The sequence below is a fragment of the Felis catus genome, chromosome D1 (assembly GCF_018350175.1).
Source record: "Felis catus isolate Fca126 chromosome D1, F.catus_Fca126_mat1.0, whole genome shotgun sequence".
Taxonomy (NCBI): domain Eukaryota; kingdom Metazoa; phylum Chordata; class Mammalia; order Carnivora; family Felidae; genus Felis; species Felis catus.
In genome coordinates, this window is record NC_058377.1 from 27,137,950 (window position 1) to 27,159,800 (window position 21,851).

At 41.6% G+C, this 21,851-nt stretch overlaps 1 long non-coding RNA gene across 1 annotated transcript in view; it reads right to left on the reverse strand.

Annotated features, from left to right (window-relative positions):
* Positions 1-5,318: 5,318 nt before the first annotated feature.
* The window catches only part of LOC123380408, a 70,776-nt gene continuing 54,243 nt past the window's right edge, over positions 5,319-21,851 (reverse strand). The window contains exons 2-3 of the long non-coding RNA XR_006586130.1: positions 13,784-13,917; positions 5,319-5,637 (exon numbers count right to left, since the gene is read on the reverse strand). This is a non-coding gene — a long non-coding RNA (uncharacterized LOC123380408). The remainder of the gene's footprint in view (positions 5,638-13,783; positions 13,918-21,851) is intronic.

Here is a 21,851-nt window from a genome sequence, read left to right on the forward strand (position 1 = left end):
GATATAGATGAAGAAGTACATAAGGCAAGGTCTGGAAGGGTCCCAGAGTGAAGGAGTTTCTGTCTCTGAGAGTGGGGAGTGTCACCCTCCCAGTGTGTTCACCAATGCAAAACTGTCATTTAAGGATTTTTGTGGAGGCTTTCTCATGTAGGCATGATCGATTATTAACTCAATATCTCCAGCTCTTCTCCTGTCCCTGGAAGATGGGGGGTTGGGCTGAAAGTTCTCAGCTTCTGATCATGGCTTGATCTTTCTGGTGTTAAGTCACCACCCTGAAGCTATCCAGATGCCTACCCAGAGTCGCCTTCTTGGAATAAGAAATGCTCCTGTCACCCAGGAAGCCAAGGGATTTAGGAGCTTTGTGTTAGAAACAAGGGTCAAAGACCAAACAGAATAAAAAATGCTGCTAGTACCCTTATTACTCAGGAAATTAAAAGGGCTTTACAAGTCCAGTGTCAGGAACTTGGCATGGAGACAAAAGTATATTTCTCATGTTGCAGGAGGTCAGCAAATAAAAGAGGAAGGAGAGAAGTCTGGGTCCCACCCTGCAGCTAGTTAGGCTGTTCAAAAGAGCCAGGTAAGGAGGTAGGGAGCCAGGGTAAGGAGGTAGCATGTCACACTGAAGCCATCTGGAGCAGACAAATATGCCTGAGTTTTCAGGCTTTCTGGAGAAGGAAGGAGTGGTTTCCTAACCTCCTTGGCCTTTGAAGAGAGGCGGGAACAATTTGCTTTGTAATCCATCCTCATGAGAGGAATGCTTTCTTGCCCCAGTGGAGAAATAGCCTCAATAATTGCAAAAAGGTCTTGACTCTCTGGGCCTCACTCCCCTTGCCCGGTGAGCCCTGGCTGGTCCCCAGCAGCCTGAGCTGGCACGCGGAGGGCAGCGTGTGTGACCCCGAGAGTCTTTCCGTGCCTCCTTGGCTTGCACCCAGCACTGTTGAGTGAGTCAGCTCCGAAGCCTGCAGTCTTAGCAACAAATCCCAAAAGAGCAGAACATCTCTCTTCAAGCTCTCTGGATGCCACTACATCACCCCAGCCCACAAGAGAATTGCAATGACACGTTCACTGCTCCCAATTGTGTGTGGAAGGACGGGGCAGCGGGTCAGACCCCACGCTACTCCAGAAACTCTGCCCTCCCCCTTTCGCTCCCACCCCGTACTCTCCACCCTGCCCCCTTCATGCTCTACTGGGAAGCCCTTCCTTTGTTTTGTTCTCCTGTACTCTGGTCAGTAATGTAAATCACATTCCGAGCATGGGCCAGAATGTTGTTGAGGGAGATAAGAGTTCCTGGCTTCCAGAGGCATTCCAAAGAAGAAACAGAACTATTTGTTCCCAAAGGAGAGCTATTTTGGCAGAAAGGGTAAGATAGAGAGGAAGACAGAGGGATCTCCTCATGAAGAATTAGAATCGGGAAAATGGTGAAAATATCATCATGGTGAATGGTTGGAGGTTAAGATTTCAGCTGCATCCCTAAGTTGTTACCAACAGTCCCCTTCTACCCACCCCCTTCTCATGCCCCATCTGGGCCACAATCTTAGACTGTATACACAGCAGCTTAGGCCACTGTGTCTGGGGCTTCTGACCAACTGCAGGATAACCTTGTGGGACTGGGATCCTAGTGTCTCTGCAGAGAGAGGACCCATCACCTCCACCACGGGTGATCCAGCAGGTACTCATGTCATGGTGTTGGTGTTGAGGATTTTGAGGAAAGAGACTTTGAGAAGCCCAAGGTAGGGTATTCAGGAGGATGACATGACCTTTTCAAGAGCCCTTTTTGCACTGGGTCTGCACTGCCTCGGGAATCTGGCCCCAAGATGATGACAGAACCATCTTCTCTGGAACTATGAGGATACTTCTCCGTGCAGGCACTGTTCTAATCTACAAACAAGTTTCAATTTGGCCTTCATAACCACCCTCTGAGGGTTGACCAATCCAGCCTTACAGACGCTGAAGCCTGGCTTTCAAAATGTGAAGTAACTTGTACAAAGCCAGCCTAGTGAGTGGGAGCCAGGATGCAAGCTTGAGTTTGTTTCCTTCCAGAACTAGGCTCTTCAAGACTCTGCTGTATTCTAGGATGCCTTCCAGCCGCTCTTGAGGCAGAGAGACAATTAACTGTTTCTTTTGTCCTGAAAGATTTTTTGAAATGACCTGGGAGCATGTTCTTGAGGCAAGGTTTTATGGTTTCTAAAAGATCTCTTAACCCAAACTTGCCCTGATCCCCATAATCTCTTAATAGGAAACCAATTCACTTGATTGCTTATTTGGTATGTTTCCCAGTGGAGCTTCTTCTGAGGTTTTTAGGACCTGCGTCTGGCTCTTGGAAGCACACTGCCATCAAATGAACCTAGAGTTCAGATAAGCCCCAGAAACTTCGAATGGTTTGAATTATTTTGAGTGTCAAAGGAGCAGAAAAGAATGGCGAGAAGTAAAACTGGCAATGGAGTCCAGCAATCCACGTGGCTCTTCATTTTCCCTGGAGACCTCCAGAAGTTTTTCTTTTTCTCCCTTCACTTCCTTAAAATAGTAATTAAATACTTAAAACACACAGAAGGAACAAAGAATGAGAGAATAAAGCCTAGATGCCAATCACCCAGTGTGAGAGCTGAAACATCTCCAGTAGAGTTGAAGTTCCCAGAGGATACCTCCCCTCTTCATGCCCCTCCCTTCTCTGCCAGAGTTAACCATTATCTTGAATTTGGTGTTTATTATCCCCAGCCATTCTGTCATTCTTTCACTACATATATCTGGTTCCCCAAACAATGTAGTTTGCTTTGCATGCTTTTCAACTGGGTAAAGTCAGATAGGGTAGCATCTGCGTATACCTGCGTATACCTGCACCTCAACTGTGTTCTTCTGCAATTTACTTTCTCTGCTTAACATTAAGCCTGTGGGAGCCTTCATATGGATACATGTAGCTCTACTTCACTTGTTTTTCAGTCTGGTATGTTACTTCATTATGTGGATATGCATGATAGACATTTAGGTTGTTTCTAGAATTTTGCTATTACAAAACTTTTGCTGTGAAAATTCTTGCAAATGTTTCCCAGTGCATGTATTATATGAGAGATTTTAGGGGTGGAATTTCTGGGCCATAGGGTATATCCATCTTCAACTTTATCATGGGCTATTTGCAAAGTATTCTCCCAAGTGGTTTTACCATGCCCAGAGTTTTGCCAATTTGCCTTTCTTTTTTTCAGGGGCTACTTGTCCACCAAGGGGGGTTGCTTCCTGATCCACCTTACTATTGGGTAAGATTCACATTTCTCTAGATTTTTTCCCCCTCTGTTTCTCTTTCTTACTATCAGCTGAGATCCCAGAAAGAAATAGATGACACACTCAAATTGAGATAATCTGAGGAAAGAGTGGAATAAAGAAGAGTTTACAAAGGTGTGGGTGGTGGGGTAGGGAAATCCCAAGAGCTGGTATAGCACCCCAGGCTAGTAACTGTAGGGTTCAGTTTCCACACTGGCCTTGAAGGGTGAAGGGAGAAATGGTTTGGAGGACCTAAGTTAGAGAAGTTTAGGTAGATGGGGCTGCCTGACAGGAGCTGAGACTTTTGGTTGGGGGACACAGCTTTAATCTATAAAAGGGGAAATAATAGTGCCTACCTCTTATAGCTATTGTGTAAATTCAGTGGGCTAATGTGTTTAGCAGAGTGCTGTTATGTAGTAAGTGCTCAAACAATGCCAGCTCATTATACTCTAAACCAGGAGTAATTACATTGGCTTAATAATTCTCAAAGAGGGGCGCCTGGGTGGCTCAGGCGGTTAAGTGTCTGACTTCAGCTCAGGTCATGATCTCACAGTCTGTGAGTTCAAGCCCCGCGTCAGGCTCTGTGCTGACAGCTCAGAGCCTGGAGCCTGCATCGGATTCTGTGTCTCCCTCTCTCCCTACCCCTCCCCTGCTCATGCTCTGTCTCTCTCTGTCTCAAAAATAAATAAAAACATTAAAAAAAATAATTCTCAAAGAGTTTTCATGGTTATTTCCCAATCTGTGTTGAAATATAAGTAGGTTAAAGTTATTCTTCTCATAGTTGTTTCCTTAATGTCTTAAAAAACAGGACATGTGATATCTCTATTTGTTTGTACTTTGTTTTTTTTAAAGTTTGTTTATGTGTTTTGAGAGAGAGAGAGAGTACAAGAGAGCGAGGGAGGGGCAGAGATAGAATCCCAAGCAGGCTCCATTCTGTCGGCACAGAGCGTGATGCGGAGCTCAATCCCATGAACCATTAGATCATGACCTGAGCCGAAATTGAGTCGGACAGTTATCCAACTGAGCCACCCAGGTGTCCCCTTTTGTATTTTTCTTATGCTGCCTTTTATCTAGCTCCTCAGGAGTCAATGTGGTTCCTGCTTCCTGGATATTGCAGAAGAGTTTTTGGGACACGATTCTCCAAGTTTCTGGAGACTAAATTTTCAGGTGCATCTGACTCTTCACTCCTAAATATTTTAGCATACATTTCCTAAGAATAAAGGCAGTCTTTTACACAGCCTGATATCATTATCATACCTAATTAACAATTCCATGATAGCACCAGATATCCAGTTCATATTCAAATTTCTCCAGTTCTAAGAATGTCTTTTATAGGATCCAATCAAGGTTCTCACATTGAATTTAAATTGAATTTAATTCTCTGTTTCCTCATGGTGCCTTTTGACTTGTTCCATTCCCGTCCCCCCCCCCCCTCCCTCCTGTGTTTCCTGTGTGGCTCTCTGTTGCAGCAAGTTGGAAGTCTCATCATGCCAGCTGTTCCACTAGTAGTGAAGCTGTTGGATTAGTTGGTTTCTCTGACTCTTTTCTGGATGGTCTTGAGGAAACTTGTGCTTTCTTTCTGTCATTCTTTCATTTATAGGATGGATTTCAGCCAGCTGTTGGATTCCCCACTCTTTTACTGAATGCTGAGGTCCCTCTGTCCATGATCTTGAGTGCCTTGTAGACTATGGGGGTAAAATAATAGATGTATCCCTGTTCCTATGAGAGGACTTCCATATGTCTTCAGTTTTAAGTGGGTCATTTATTTATTTATTTATTTTTTATTTATTTATTTTTTTTAAGATGAGTGAGTTTTTTTTTTTTCGACTTTTTTTTTTTCAATGTTTATTTTTATTTTTGGGACAGAGACAGAGCATGAACGGGGGAGGGGCAGAGAGAGAGGGAGACACAGAATCGGAAACAGGCTCCAGGCTCTGAGCCATCAGCCCAGAGCCCGACGCGGGGCTCGAACTCCCGGACCGCGAGATCGTGACCTGGCTGAAGTCGGACGCTTAACCGACTGCGCCACTCAGGCGCCCCTTAAGTGGGTCATTTAAATTCAGCTATTCATTCATTTATTCTGCAAGTATCTGTATATCTACCAAGTATCAGGCACTAAGAATAACAAGAACATTCTTCTCTCTGCTTCCTTGGTTGCTTCTGTGCTTCTGTCTTCCTTTTCTCTCTCTGCTTGTTCCCGGTCAGTCTCCCTTCTAGCAACTTTTCTTCCTTTAGCTTTAAACACTGGTGTTCCTTGCAGACCTTTATTTGGCTCATTTCACACACACACACACACACACACACACACACACACACACACTTTCCCTGGGGAATCACATGCTCTCACATTGCTTCTGTTAAAAAAAAAAAGCATAATGATGGCTCCTGAAAAAAAAAAAATTGGACCTGTGTACATTCAGACTTTCTGGCAGGGACCCCCACATCTTATCATTCATTGATTCACATGACTTGATTCCACTTCCTAAGTGTCTTTCTTCCTAAATGTTCCTTTCTACTGTTGCTAGCTTACTGTAGGACAGCATCATGTCTCACCTGGAGGATATCAATAGCCTATCCTTGTTGTCTCTGGTTCCAGATTCAACCCTTTTCAATCCTTCCTTCTAGAATGACTTTCAGCCATAACAGTAGATGACCCATTTCATACTCTCTTGGCATCCTCTGTGTCCTTCTGATATTGCACAGTGTTATCTTTCTCTTGGCTTATACTCTAAGGACTTTGAGAGTAGGCCTTAAATGACTTTGCACTTCGTAAGTGCTGGGCATACATATAACAGCCATCACTTAGCATTAACTATATACAAGTATTATGTTAGGGTCTTTACTTGTGTCATTGTATTTGTTGTTCACAACAGCTTTATGAATTATATTAAATTATGGCACCCTTTTGTGTATGAGGAAGCTGAGGGCCAAAGATGTTAAAGATCTAGCATGTGTTCTCTCAACTTGTAAGTGACAGAGTCAGGACTCTAAATTCCATGTTTATCAAAAGAGTTATAGAATGAAACACTTAGCTCACATTTTTATTGGGGATGGGGCAAGCATAAGCAAATGATTCTGATGCAGTGTGGGGAAGGCTATATTGGAGGCAGGCATATTAATCTATGGGATTATAGAAGAAGCAATCACAGTAATAACTTTCAGTGGATCTGGGAAGACCTCACAGAGGAAATAATGTTGGAGTTGGGTCTTGAAGAATGAATTGAATTTGTTAGTAGACAGGAGGGAAGGCATTCCTCACAATGGGGTCAGCATGTATGGATGGAGCTTTAGGAATGGGCATAGTAGGTATGATATGGCTGAACTACATACAGAATGCAAGGGCAGGGTGGTGGTGATGAGTCTTCAAAGCTTGGCTGGGGTGTCATCATGAAGGGCCTTCTATGCCACAGTAAAGAGTTTGTGCTTTGTTTGGTGGGAAATGGAGAGCCACTGAAGGATTTAAAAAAATATTTTTAAATCAGATCATATTTTAAGAGCTCACAACTCTTGTGAGTTTGTAGTGAGCATGGACTGGGATATGAAAAGACTGTTATTAGAAAAACCAAGTAAGAGATCCCTGCAATAATACAGATTTAAGACCTTGATAGTCTGGACTAATGTCAAAATGAATTGGAGAGAATGACATAAATTCCAGAAATAAGTAGGGTCAAGTGTGAGCCAGTCTTGATAACTAACTGTGTACAGGGCCTGACAGTGAATGAATTGTCAAAGGAAACTGCAGATTAATGTTTTTCCTTTCAATGATTTCCTCACTTTAAAGGAAAGTATAAAATTAGGCCATTTTGACACATGGATATGACTACAGAACAGAGGGAGAGGAAATTAGATAGTCTTGATCTCCTCTCTGGATTATGTTTCTAAAATTTGGTACTGCCTAGATTTGAGGGGATGGGATGACTGATACTTCTTTTTCCTATTGCTCCTCACTTCCTACCACACTTCCATACTGACTGCCTTACTTTCTGGCATCACATCCCCCTACCTCTAATCTTACTATTTTGTGGTTAGCTTGGTACCAAGAAAACATACAAGGAGACATAGGAGATTGAAAGGAAAAGGACAGAGTGATCAGAGGAAAAGACAGAGAGTCCACATACATTAGTGTGAAAGCAACAGTATGGTATTTCAAATGTATTGCAGCATAGGTCATATAAACAGATTTATTTTTTTAATATACCCCCTGTATCTTTCAATTAACTATACATTGTGCATAATATATTTTAATACATGTATCTCAGGATGGGAATAGCAGAAACATATGTTAACAGAGTTATATTAACTCTAGGGACAATTCCACTGGGTTACAAGATATTATGGCTCCATATGTTGCCCATAAAGAATCCTGTGGTTTAATGTGTAACACACTCTGTTTTGGATTGGCAAATGGATTGGAGTCAGGCTGAGAAAAATGTGGCTTTTTCTGAATGAGAAGTTTTATGTACTGTATCTGGGTAAGAAAACATTCTTAAAGAAACATGGGTAAATCTCCTTGCCACCCAATCTCTATCTGAAATGGAGATTCTATTGGGTTAGGCCACTGCTATTTTCTCCTCACCATCCTGGGAAAATTTGACACCTATAAATTGCCTTTGAGACAATTAGATAGATACCTAATTGCTTAACGGGGAAGTCTGTCCTATTCCATGAGTCCAGGGCACTATGTCTTGGTAAGTCACTCTGTTCTTATTTCTTCAAAAGGTACCTCTTTATACATGGAAAATCATGGCTCTGGGAGTTACAAACTTCTGTCTTGGCTCTTCTACCACTGGGCTCAGTGACCTTTTGCAAGTGACTTGTCTTCTCTTGGTGTCCCATTTTTTCACTTGTTAGATGAGGTGTTGGACTTGACATGGTTCTTTTCATGCTCAAAGACTCATCAATTCCATACATAGAAAAACCGAGCTCCAGGGGAATTTTCAAATGCTTTCGTCTGTCATTTCTTCTGAAATGAAAGGAAGTGTATCTTCTGGCTTTATACTTTGGAAAACTCCACGATTCTTCACTCCTTTTGGACTTTGCCCACCCAAAACATACCTACCTGCTCTTCTGTCTGTAGGCAGCCCTTAAAAGGACAATACATATTTGAGAAATTTCAGTATAAAGGCTTGCTATTGCCTGTGTGGTTTCCTTAGTCCTTCTTGACTTTTAAAGTAGTTTTGGATGTCAGAGGGCAGGAAAGTGATACTGAAATACTTCTATTTTCTCTCTGCATTTCTCATGCCATGCCTAGACACCAAAATACGTTTTGAATTCCGCACTGCCGCCCAATGGGTAGTTCTCATCACTACATTCTCTTTGTACTGGGCCTTGGGCAAAGAAATCTGAATGCCTTTTGGAAGGTGGGGTAATAATGAGGCTGCTGCAGCTAATAATGGATGGTTTTCTACATCCAGCTCTAGTACTGTTAAATCCTTATATGTTGTGTATGTTATATGTGTTTATAGGTTATGAGTATTTATGTGTTACATGTTGCCTATTTTCAGAGCTGCTTGATGAAATAGGTTCCATTATTATTCCCATTTTGCAGATTGGTTTTGCAGAAACCAACATTGATAAGTGACAACTAGCTTGGTAGGTTTTAGGGCTAGAAACAGCGAGAACAGTTCTCTCTGGGCCTCTGATCACACAGAAATTCCCAAAAACTATGTTCCTGTCTCAGCTGCTCTCCCAAGCATACAAAGAAAATGGACTAATTGTTGGATAGTGTTTTCAGTTCAGTCCAATAACTTTCTATTGCAGTGTGTGCTTGGAGCTGTGGAGCATAAGAAAGAAGCCTGAGGAATGGTCCTTATCCTTAACAGGCCTGTCACCCAGTTCAGGGGGGTTATGCATATATTTAGGAAATAAATAAATAGCGCAGGGTAGTCCAGAAAGTTTTGTGGAAGACGAGGGGATGAGACGGATGAGGAAGGCACAGGTCAAATGTAGAGGCTGCAGACAGATGGGAGATGGTGAGTGTGGGTGGATTGGGAGGGGGTCTCCTTGAGGCAGACACTGTATCCTTTGTATTCTTTTTCTCCTCTTCCCCCCTTTTCAATATGTATCATTTTCTCAGTTGAATCCGGGCATACTGAATGTGGAATATCCATATGGAATATGGAATATGAAGTGGAATATGGAATATGAGACAGGATCTGCACTCAGAGGGCTCACAGACTAATGGAGAAACTGTAAAATTAACTTGAGTGTAGGCACCAGGCAGTGATAACTCTGGCCCCTGCGGAGTGGTGAAGAAGCTGACCTGAAGCAGAGGCACTGTGCCAGAAAGGTGTGGTAGGTAAAAGCAGATAAGAGTAGACTATGGAGAATTGAATTCCTGCCCAGAAAACTTGGGGCTTTAGGCTAAGCCATAACAATGGTGGATCTGGTTTCTAAACAGGGGAAGAGCATTCTGAAATCATATGGCATTGACATTTTTTTAAGTGAGAGAAATGAAGAGAGGATTGATGTCTCACATCCTTTGTACCAGAAATGAGTCTCTGTGTTAATGTGTTGAACTCTTTTGAATCCAACTGTGGAGAATTCTCCAACACCACTGCTGCTTTTCTCCTCCCGTGACTATTCTTGGAGAGATTTAGCAAGGACAACCATATTGGCTGTTAGGGTCATGTGGCTTCACAGATGATTTAATGTGGTCTCAGTAAGTTTAAGGCATTGCTTAGGGAACTCAAGAGATGAAGAGCCCCAAATAGAAGCTAGAGACAGAACACGCTATTTGACGTCTATAAGACTGAGGGGTTTGGTCATTTTTTGAAGCTAAACATGTAACTGTTTTTTCTTTTTCTTTTTTAGCTCCCTCTCTATGATAAGGTCAAAAACTCAAAAAATGAAACAGGCAGCATAGAAGGGAGAGCAGGAAGACAGTTTAGTACAGAAAAAGAACTATGATGAATTATTTAACAAACTGTATGCATGCAAAACTCAAAAGCCTCCGGGCAATATGGACTGACTTATAAAATATGCTTCTTATTTGATATGGGAACTCTTTGATGAATCTAACTTATAGAAACACATACTTATAAATGTGCAGGAGTATACATAGGAGTGTTAGTCACAGCACTATTTATAATTTAAAAGGAAAGAAGAAAAGAAGAATGGAGGGAGGGGGGGAGGAAGGAAGGAAACAAGAAAGGAAGGAAAGAAAGAAGGAAGGAAGGCAGGCTGGCCTTAGATTCCTATCAAAAAAGGAACTATTTAAATCGGTTATGGTACATTTATAAAATTGTATGTGAATTGTATGTGGCAGTTTTTAATGGTGGTAAAGCTATGTATTAGTTTACTAGGCTGCCATAACTAGGTGTCTTCATTACTTTTCTCACAATTCTGGAAGCTAGAAGTTCAAGATCAAGGAGTCATCAGGTCTGATTTCTTCCAAGACTTCTCTCCATGGCTTGTGTCTATTCAGGGTCTTTCCTCTGTACATGTATGTGTCCTATTCTCTTCTTTTCATAAGGACACCTGCCATATTGGATTAGGGACCCTAACGACCACATTTTAACGTAATCACTCCTGTCTCTAAATGCAGTCACATTTCAAAGTTCTGGGGGTTATGGTTTCAACATATGAATTTTGGGGGAAAACACAATTTAGCCTATAACAAATTATGTATACTCAAATTAAAAAGAGCCTAGTATTGTTAAAAGTAATAAATTGAAAATTAGTATGAGTATGATTCCATTTTGAAAACAAAGTATGTATGTAATGTATATGTGCACATGTGTACCAAAAACCATTAGGAAGGATATACATCAAACATTTAACAGTGGAAATTTGTGAGCGAATAGGTAGACATTGTGGTGAAGGGGATGTGGCTGTGTAGGAATGGGTTATGGGAAAATTTTTTCCCATTTGTTTATTGCTTGGATTTCATTTTTAATATTTAAAAAAAATTTATATTAGTTTAGCAATAAAGAACACACACTCTAGAGTTACATTGTTTGATTCATGATTTGAGAGTATAGGCTCAAATTCTAGTTTTACCCCTTTGTGACGGCTTCTCTACATCTCTGGAGCTTCATTTGTAATGGGGAAAATAATAATAAGATTTTTTATGACAGTCACATTAGGTAATGAATGTAAAACATTAGGCAAGTGCCTGGCATCTACTAAGACCAATAAATATTGGCTATTTTTATTACTATGGTAAAAAAAAGAGTTCCCACTTCAACTTGGAGTGAAGAGGTGTGTTCTTGATTCCAGAGTGTTGTTAATTGAATACGGTTCATTTGAACAAATAATTGAGAGTCTACTGTGCATGCAAGGTGCCATGCTAAAATCTGCAGAGGAACAATGGTAGTTAGGTCAATGCCTGCCTGTAAGTAATCTAATAATAGGCAAACATGGCCTTGCCTACAAAACAACCCTAAATCACAGGAGTCTTGTGACTGTCTAAGGAGGAAATACCTATAAGGCACTTAGTAAGAATTCAGTATGTGACAACAATTGTTGATATTATTTACCTCTCTTTTGTAGCAAAATCTACTTGGAAAACTAAATTTAGAAGGCAGCCCAGGAAGATTAGATTCAGGGAAAATTACTTAAGGGAAGTGTCACTAAGTCATCCATATTCCAGCTCATTTAGACATCTCTAGAAGTAGATAGAAACACTTATGATGGCTGGATGTCATCTCCCTAACATTGAGGGTGGGGTCCGGGTAGGAAGGATCTGACAAATTCATTTTCAATATTCCTTTTTGGTTGTCAAGAGCTTCTTTGAATATAGCCATATCACAGAGAGAAGTTATAACTTCTTAGATCATTGTCCCAACCTAAGAGATTGGCTTTTGGCACTTCCTTCTTGTAGAATGAATTACTTCTGAAAGGTTCCTGTAGATTCTTGTCCCTTGTCTCTGTGCCTTGAACACAGTTTTGTTGGTCCCCTGTTAAGACAAGCTGTGGTCAAGTCTGCATCAGTCAGTGGTGATGGTGATGTTCTGGCACTGGGGCTTTGCTCTCCTGGTCTTATTAAGATGCTCCAGGTTCTTCACCTTTGTACTCAGAGTATGTGTCTATCCTGACCCCATCTGTTCACTATGTGCAAACCAGAGCCTGTTGCCAGCAGGGCCCTTCATTTAATCATAAGAGATTGGCTTATTAAGGCCAACTTGAATATTTGGCCTTATCAAGGCCAAAAGAATATTTGAGCTAGAAAGAGGGAACAGTTCATTTCTTCTTTTTCCCCCATTCTTTCTTTGGGGGAAGTCATGTGGAATTGACTTTTTTAGTCAGAGAAGAATATATACTGGAGTTGGGGGGAGTATGGCCAGAGGGTTACAGGAAGAGGCCTAAAATGTGAGCTGGGTGGGCTGAGGGACAGGGTCATGTGAGCATCACCTGCAGGTGCAACACTAGCCATCAATGGAAACAAGCAACCAGGAAGTTCAGGAGAGTGGCTTGAGGGGGGAAATCACATGTGGGGGTGAGATGCAAGAGAGCCTATGGGAAGCCCTGCAAGCCACAGTGAGAGAGAGCTGAAGCATGATGATTCAGCTCAGGCTCCAGAGCCAAGGATCCAGGTTCAAACCCCAGTCTATTCCTTATGAACTATGTGTGACCTTGGCAATTTTTGCTCCTCCCTGTGCTTTGGTGTGCTTATCTGTAAATGGAGATGATAATAGTACCTGCCTGGTAGGTTTGTTGAGCAGACTAAGCGAGATAACATGTGAACGGCACTTAGAACGCTGAGTGCCTGGCTGTTCTTATGATCACCCCAAGAATGCACAGAGATGTCAATGCAGAGAGCAGTTATGAGCACTTGCACATGGGAGGAGGGGGAGTCCTCCTGCTGCCCTCAAGCCTCACACGTTGATTCCTGCCTTTCCTGTCTGGTGTTATTCAGGCAAATTCTCTGCAGAAAATGTCCCTCTGCCGACAAGGTCACTTTTCCAACTCCCCAGAGTTGGGAGGTGGGACCTCCTTGACTGTCAGCCACCAAGGACCCTTTTGTGCAGATCTGGCTCTTTCCTTGTTGGATTTTATTGGCTCTGGATATTCAGTCCCTGCTGCCAGAGAAATGTGCCCTCAGTTACCACCATTGCAGGATCACAGCAGACCCCCCCCCCCCCCTCAGCTTGATAGGCCTCTCTGTGAAGAAGAAAATTGTGGCAAACAGCCTCTCCAGCCTTCGGCCTGCACACAGCTCAACCCTTCTTCGGCTTTCATGTTGGAAATATGAAGTGTGACTTCCCTTGCACAGGGGAGCCTGAGCCAACCCAAGGCTTGGCTTATCTCTTTACTCAGCATAGTGTTTGTTTTAGGAAAATCAAAGCACTTTCTTTTTCTGCTTTCTTCAAAGAGAGGAAGAGCAAAGCTGGCTGCTGCTCAGGAGCAGGGGTTGCCAAGTTCAGAGGGGTCAGATGAGAGCTTCCCCTTCCCCCTTAGCCGCTTGCCTTCTGGTCATAGGCCTACCCCCTCCACGGGCTAATCTGCAGGCATCAGCTTGTATCAGGGTACCCAGACTCAGGGTTCTGCATCAGGCCCTGCGAGAGGAGGCTGCCCTGAGTTCACCCACCTCTATGGATCTTCTCACTCCAGGTCACAACCATTCACCACCAGCACTGCTGAAGCCTCTCCTCCATACAGGGTTCTGTTGCTCTGGGCTCCTTCCTTCTGGGCCATTCCTGTAGTACTGCAGCTTCAGTACGCCTGCAGGTGGAGAGGTCTTGACAAGAAAGTTACCCCTCTCCCCCCTCATGTTTGTTCTCTTTCTTTTCCTTCTTCCTACCCCACATCCACCAGTCCCTAGGGCCAGTACCACATTCTCCCTCCCCCACTCCAGGGAAGGCCAGAGCCCCTCTTCTCCCTCAGCCTTCACAGAGGTCAGAGTTTCTCATTGCAGGCATTGAGGGAGCTCAGACTGGCTGTCCAAGGCCCAGCCACTGATGGGAACAAACAGCTCATTGTTTGAGATGCTTCTAGAAGTACTCAAAGCCCACTGGGTCCCTGGGGTGCCCTCAGCCAGGACTGGGACAAGGCCAGTGTGTGAACTCAGGAAAGCCGTTGGGGGCCTCCTGGAGCTGTTGAGTCATGGCAGTGGCAATGAATAGTTGGTAACCCCTGGGTCCTGCTTTATTACTCGGTTCAAATCACTTTTCATAGCCAGAGTCTTGTAGTATAAATTACAATGCTCTTTGGCTTAATTTTTTTTAAAGAAAAAAAATGGGTATTTTCAAACACACAAAAGCAGAGAGAACAGAACAAAGAAAGCCCAGGTACCCCATCACCCGGATTCAAAAAGCCCAGACTTTGCGTAGCTATGTCCTCAACCTCTTGCTTCACTATCTCTCTCTCTTGAAACATACTTCTCTTTAACTTGCAAACAATTGATGACTTCTTAGGTGAATTTGGCACATGCCTTTCTGCCACACTAACCAGGAAACCAATGCTGTTATCACGGTTTATTATCATGGCTTATGCTTTACACTCAGGAGACACAATCTGTTTTACTAGAGAGCTAATCCAATGGCAAAAGACTGTCAGAGAGAACAACCCAACCTTATGCCAAATGGAAAATAGTTGTTTTAGGCAGGCATTTTCTTACACCCAATCAGACAGCTTTAAATAATGATGTGACTGGCCAATTTACACAGCTGCCTTGGGCTGAGGGGTCAGTTGGGGGCTGGCTCTTTACTTGAGCCCTTTCTGATCCTCTCCCAGATTCAGGGCCTCTCTGGATTAGTGGCTCTCTTTGTAGCCTTGTGGTTCAGGGAGGAGGCAGCTGAGGATGTTACCCACAAAGTTATTCATCAGACTTTTTAAAGGAATTACACCATAATTCTTGCAAAAGGCAGCTCCGGGAAAGGGTTTGCCATTCCTAATATTTGGTATGATTTTTTTCCCCTGACAGTACAAAGAAAAAAAAAAAAAGAACACTTTTGTGTTCTGCTTTTTGCCTTGGCTACCAGGAAGCTTAGCACTAAATGTAGAGCCTAATTACAGTGACCTGTGGTCTCCTGTCATTCCAGTTAACTTATCTCTCCCCCCATTTCCTCTATATGATTTCCAATTTCACCCTTTTATCTTTATATGCCTAGAACACAGAGGTTTTATTGTATCCAAATTTCATTTTTGTTACTTTGAAATTAGGAGTGGTAGAAATTAAAACAAAAGCAAACAGAATGCAACTGCGCCTTCCCCATTGAGCCTTGTCTGTAGAGCCCTTGTTTGCAAGAAGCACCAGAAGGTTAAGGTACTAGGTCCAGACCACACAATCAGTAAGTGGCAGGGAGGCATAACCAGACCATATCTATCTATCTATATATATACATATATGCAGTGTGTTTACACTTTGTAATTTATGGTTTATACTTTTAAAAGGGCTTACTCATATCTTGAGCAAATTGTCTCAATTTGTCCTTGATTTATTCTTTCAACAAGTACTCACTGCTCACTTTATCTATATCATAATGGGCACCATAGACAGACAGACAAAGCTAACACAAACATTGTCCTTAGGGAATTTACAATGTAATGGGGGAATATCACAATGTTCATGTAATTAAAACCCAAAATGAAAAGTGTGGGAGTGTTTTAGATACATTTTATAGGAGTTGAGAGGAGGGAGAAGCTGCATGAAGTGAATGAGAAGAGACTTTATGTAGTTGGCATTCGAGTTGATTCTTGAAGGAGAGGGAAGGAATGGACACTGATTGCTACTATCCCTATTTTACAGAGATTGAAATCAATTCAGAAAGAGGAAGGCAATTTCCTGGCATCACACAGAAGTTACTACTGTCACAATCATCCCACTGCTTCCTTTTGTTGAAGCTGGTCCTGTGGCTTGAGGGTAACTGAAGGCTGGATTAAATTTTTCTTAGGTGACAACCATTGAATTAATGGTATTTACAAGCCAGAGCCCGAGCCTTGGTATTTGGGGCAGTAGTTTTTTTATTTGTAAAAGACAAAACATCATTTTGAGCTAGGTTAGGGTAAAAAGTGGGAATTCAGGGAAGCCATTGAAGTATCACAGACAATTTAAAGATGGGTTCAAGAAGCAACTGGGGCTCAGAGACAGCAGGCATGGGGCTGGCATGCCACAAGAAGCCGCACTTTGTGTCTGTGGCCTGTGGTTCTACCAGAGTATCAACTTCATTTGCTACCCCCTTCACCCCCGTAGCCCATTTTTCAAGACTGACTTCGAAATGAGAAACTTTGGCATGTGGGTGCCTGTAGCCCACATATGTCTGCCCTCCCTCGGAACTGACATAGACATTACTCTTTGCCTCCTTTGAAAGCAATTGTATGAACATCCCACCCCTCACCCTCCTGCTCCTACCCCAAAGCTTCCTACAGCCTTGAGAGGGAACTGGCTTCACATGGTTCTTTGGAAAGGGGAAGGGAAGGTGGCCTTGTCAGGAGGTGGTTTATAACACCTCGGCATGGCATCTTGCACTTCCCTGCCACCATGACTTTAGGATGCTGTATGCTTTTTCCATTTCTGGTTATCTCCAGCTCTCCTTTCGTTATTGTTTTAAATTAAAGTTTGGATTTTGAAATAACTATGGATTTACATGTAATTATGAGAAACCATTCAGAGAGAGCCCACATAGTCTTCACTCAGGTCCCCCAAAGGTAACATCTTGCAAAACTATAGAATAATGTCACAACCAAGATACTGATGGTATCACAGAACATTTCTGTCATCATACCTTCATGTTGCCCTTTTTGAGCCATGTTGCCCCCCCCCCCTTTATTTTAAAGAGAGAGAAGGCACGAGTGAGGGAGAGGGAGAGAGAGAGAGAGAGAGGAGCAGGGCTTGAGCTCACCCAGAGTGGGGCTCCAGCTCATGAACCATGAGATGGTGACAGGAGAGGGTCAGATGCTTAACTGACTGAGCCACCCAGGCACCCTGCCATGTTACCCTTTTTTAGTGACTTCCCTTTCCCTGCCACTGCCTCCTTTACCACTGGCAACCACTAATCTCTTTCCCATTTCTATATATAAATGGAATCACACACTGTGTAACCTTTTGGGTTTCTTTGCTGCATATATTACTGCCTGTGTCAATAGCTTGTTACTTTTCTTTTCTGAGTAGCAGTCCACAGCATGGCTGTGGTGCAGTTTTACCTTCATCCACTAAAGGGCATCTGGGCTGTTTGAAGTTGTTGGCTAAAATGAAAAACACTGCTATAAACATTTGTGTGCAGATTTTTGTGTGACATGTTTTATTTCTCTGGGATAAATGCTAAGGAGGGTTAAATGCTAAGCTGTCTGGTAGTTGCATTTAAAACAAATTGATACATTTTAAAAAATGGACTTTTTGTGTGTCAACTATACTTCAATTAAAAAAACAAAAAGAAAATCAGGGGTGCCTGGGTGGCTTATTCTGTTAAGCGTCTGACTCTTGGTTTCGGCTCAGGTCATGATCTCATGGTTTGTGAGATTGAGCCCTGCACTGGGCTCTGCGCTGACAGTGCGGAGCCTGCTTGGGATCTTCTCTCTTCCCTCTCTCTTTCTCTCAAAATAAATAAATAAACTTAAAAAAAGGAAAAAAAAAAAGAAAATCAAACCAACAAAATTTTTTGCCGTTAATATTTTTGCAACACGTTAGAGCTGTATTTATAATAAATTGGAGAATGTGATTTAAAAAAAAGACTTTTTTTTTTTTAAATTTTTTTTTTCAACGTTTATTTATTTTTGGGACAGAGACAGAGCGTGAACGGGGGAGGGGCAGAGAGAGAGGGAGACACAGAATCGGAAACAGGCTCCAGGCTCTGAGCCATCAGCCCAGAGCCCGACAGGGGGCTCGAACTCCCGGACTGCGAGATCGTGACCTGGCTGAAGTCGGACGCTTAACCGACTGCGCCACCCAGGCGCCCCAAAAAAAGACTTTTTAAGAGAGGTATTAGGCTTACAGCAAAATTGAGCAGAAGGTGCAGAGATTTCCCATAAACCCCCTGCCTCCACCAACCTCCTCCATTATCAAAATTCCACACCAGAGTGGTACATTTGTTACAATCTATGAATCTACATTGATGCATCGTTCTTACCTAAAGTCTATGGTTTACATCAGGGTGTTGTGTATTCTATGGGTTTTGACAAACATATAATGACACAGATGCATCACTATAACAGTATCATACAGGATAGTTTGCTCTAAAAAATCCTCTGGGCTCCACCTAGTAATCCCTCCCTCCCTTCCTCTTAGTTCCTGACAACCAGTGATCTTTTTATAGTCTCTATGGTTCTGCCTTTTCCATGATCATACAATATGTAGCACTTTCAGATTGGCTCTTTTCACTTAGCAATATGCATTTAAGTTTCCTTTATATGTTTTCATGGCTTGATAGCTCATTGTTTCCAGTGCTGAATAATACCCAGTGTCTGGATGTACCACAGTTTCTGTATCCATTCACCTACTGAAGGACTTCCTAGTTGCCCCCAAGCTTTAGCAATTATGGTTAAAGCTGCTAAAACATCCATGTGCAGGTTTTGTGCGGGTCTAGTGTTCAACTTATTTGGTAAATACCAAGGAGTATAATGCTGGTTCGTATGGTAAAGTATATTCAGTTTTGTAAGAAACTGCCAAACTGTCTTCCAAAGTGGCTGCACATTTTACGTTCCCACCAGCAGTGAAGGAGAGTTCTTGTTGCTCCACATTTTCACTTGCATTTAATGTTGTCAGTGTTTTGGATGTTTGTCATTCAACCAGATGTGTGGTGGTATGCCATTTTTTTTTTTTTTTTTTTTACTGTTTGTTTATTTTGAGAGCACACTCATGTGCATAAGCAGTGGAGGGGCAGAGAGAGAGAGAGAGAGAGAGAGAGAGAAGAGAGAATCTCAAGCAGGCTCTGTGTTGTCAGTGAGAAACAGGAGATCATGACCTGAGCCGAAGTCAAGAGTCAGGAGCTTAACCGACTGAGTCACCCAAGTGCCCTGGTATGTCATAGTTCTAATTTACATTTCCCTAATGATATATGATGTGGAGCATCTTTTCACATATTTATTTTCCACCTGTGTATCTTCTTTGGTGAGGTGTCTACTCAGGTCTTTTGTCTATTTTTAAACCAGGTTGTTCAATTTATTATTGTTAAGTTTTAAGTGTTCTTTGCATATTTAGGATAGTAGTCTTTTATCAGATATGTCTGTTGATGTGATAGATTATTTTAATTGATTTTCAAGTGTTGAACCAGCCTTGCATATCTGGGGTAAATTCCACTTAATTGTGGTTTCTAAGTCTTCTTATACATTACTGTATTATATTTGCTAATAATTTTTGAGGATTTTTACATCTAAGTTAATGAGAGATATTGATTTGTAGTTTTCTTATATGCCTGTCTGGTTTTGGTGTTAGGGTATGGCTAGTATCATAGAAGGAGTTAAGATATATTACCCCTTATTCTGTCTTTTGGAAGAGATTGCAGAGAATTTATATAATTTTTTCCTTTGGTAGAATTAACCAGTAAACACATCTGGGTTTTGTGCTTTCTGTTTTGGAGGACTATTAATTTTTGATACAATTTCTTTAATAGATATAAATCTATTCAGATTGTTCATTTCTTGTGTGAATTGTAGCAAAGTTTGTCTTTTAAGGAATTGGTCCTTTTCATTTAGGTTATCAGAGTTGTGAACATAGAGTTATATTCCTTTATTGTCCTTTTAATGACTATTGGATCTGTAGTGATGGCTTTTTATCATTTGTGTTTCCTCCACTTTTTTCTTAGCCTGGTTACACGCCTATCAATTTTACGGCTCTTTTCACAGAACAAGTTTTTTTGGTTTTGTTGAATTTCTCTATTAATTTCCTCTTTCTAATTTAATTGATTTCTGCTTTTCATCTGCTTATTTTAGTTTTTTTTTCTTTTTCTATTTTCCTAAAGTGGTAGCTTTGATTATTGATTTTAAATCTGTCTTTTTTCCTAATATATGTACATTCAATTCTGTGAATTTCTCTCAGAAATTGATGTTTAATTTTCATCTAATTCAAGATGTTTAAAAACTTATCTTGAGATTAAGCGTGCTGTTTAATCTCCAAATATTTTGGGGTTTTCTAGGTATCTTTTTATTACTCATTTCCAGTTTAATTCTCTTATGATCTGAGAGCAGATAGTATTTTATTTCTATTCTTTTAATTTTTTTAAGGTTTATTTTAGGGTCCAGACTGTGATCTATCTTGATGACTGTTCCACATGAGCTGGGTAAGAATGTGTATTCTTGAGAAGAATCTGTATTCTGTTGTTGGATGCAATAGTCTATAGATGTCAATTGTATCCAATTTATTGAGGATATTGTTGAGTTCAACTATGTCCTTACTGATTTTCTGTCTTCTGGGTCTGTCCATTTCTGAAACAGGGATATTAAAATTTCCAACACTAACAGTGGATTCATCTGTGTCTCCTTGCAGTTCTATGAGTTCTTGCCTCACATAGTTTGACAATCTTTTGGGAGGTACACAGACATTATAGATCGTTATGTCTTATGTCACTGGAGGCAAGGGCAAAAAAAAAAAAAAAACAACAAAAACCAAAAATGAACTATTGGGACTTCATCAAAATAAAAGCTTCTGCACAGAGAAGGAAATCATCAACAAAACTAAAAGGCAGACATGGATTGGGAGAAGATATTTGCCAATGACATATCTGATAAAGGGTTAGTATCCAAAATCTATAAAAAACCTTATCAAACTCAACACCCAAACCCAAATAATCCAGTGAATAAATGGGCAGAAGACATGAATAGACACTTTTCCAAAGAAGACATCCAGATGGCTAACAGACATGTGAAAAGATGCTCAACATCACTCATTATTGAGGGAATACCTATCAAAATCACAATGAGATACCACCTCACACCTGTCAGAATAGTTAAAATTAACAATACAAGAGACAATAGGTTTGGCAAGGATGTTGAGAAAGATGAGCACTTTTGCAGTGATGTGGGAAATGCAAACTGGTGCAGCCACTCTGGAGAACTGTATGGATGTTCCTAAAAAGTTAAAAATAGAACTACCCTATGATCCAGTAATTGCACTATTAGGTATTTACCCAAAGGATACAAAAGTACAGATTCAAAGGGATACATGCACCCTGATGTTTATAGCAGCATTATCGACAATAACCAAAATATGGAAAGAGCCCTAATGTCCATCAACTGATAAATGGACAAAGAAGATGTGGTATATATATATATATATATATATATATATATATATATATATATATAATGGGTATTACTCAGCCATCAAGAAAAAAAGAAATCTTGCCATTTTCAATGACATAGATGGAGCTAGAGTGTATTATGGTAAGCGAAAAAAGTCAGAGAAAAACAAATACCATATGGTCTTACTCATATGTGGAATTTAAAAAAGAAAACAGTTGAATATATGGGAAGGGGGGGAAAACATGAGAGAGGGAAACAAGCCATAAGAGACTCTTAATGATAGAGAACACACCGAGGGTTGATGGAGGGAGGTGGGTGGGGGATAGGCTAGATGGGTGATGGGTATTAAAGAGGACACTTGTGGGGCGCCTGGGTGGCTCGGTGGGTTAAGCGTCTGACTTCGGCTCAGGTCATGATCTCACGGTCCGTGAGTTCGAGCCCCGCGACGGGCTCTGTGCTGACAGCTCAGAGCCTGGAGCCTG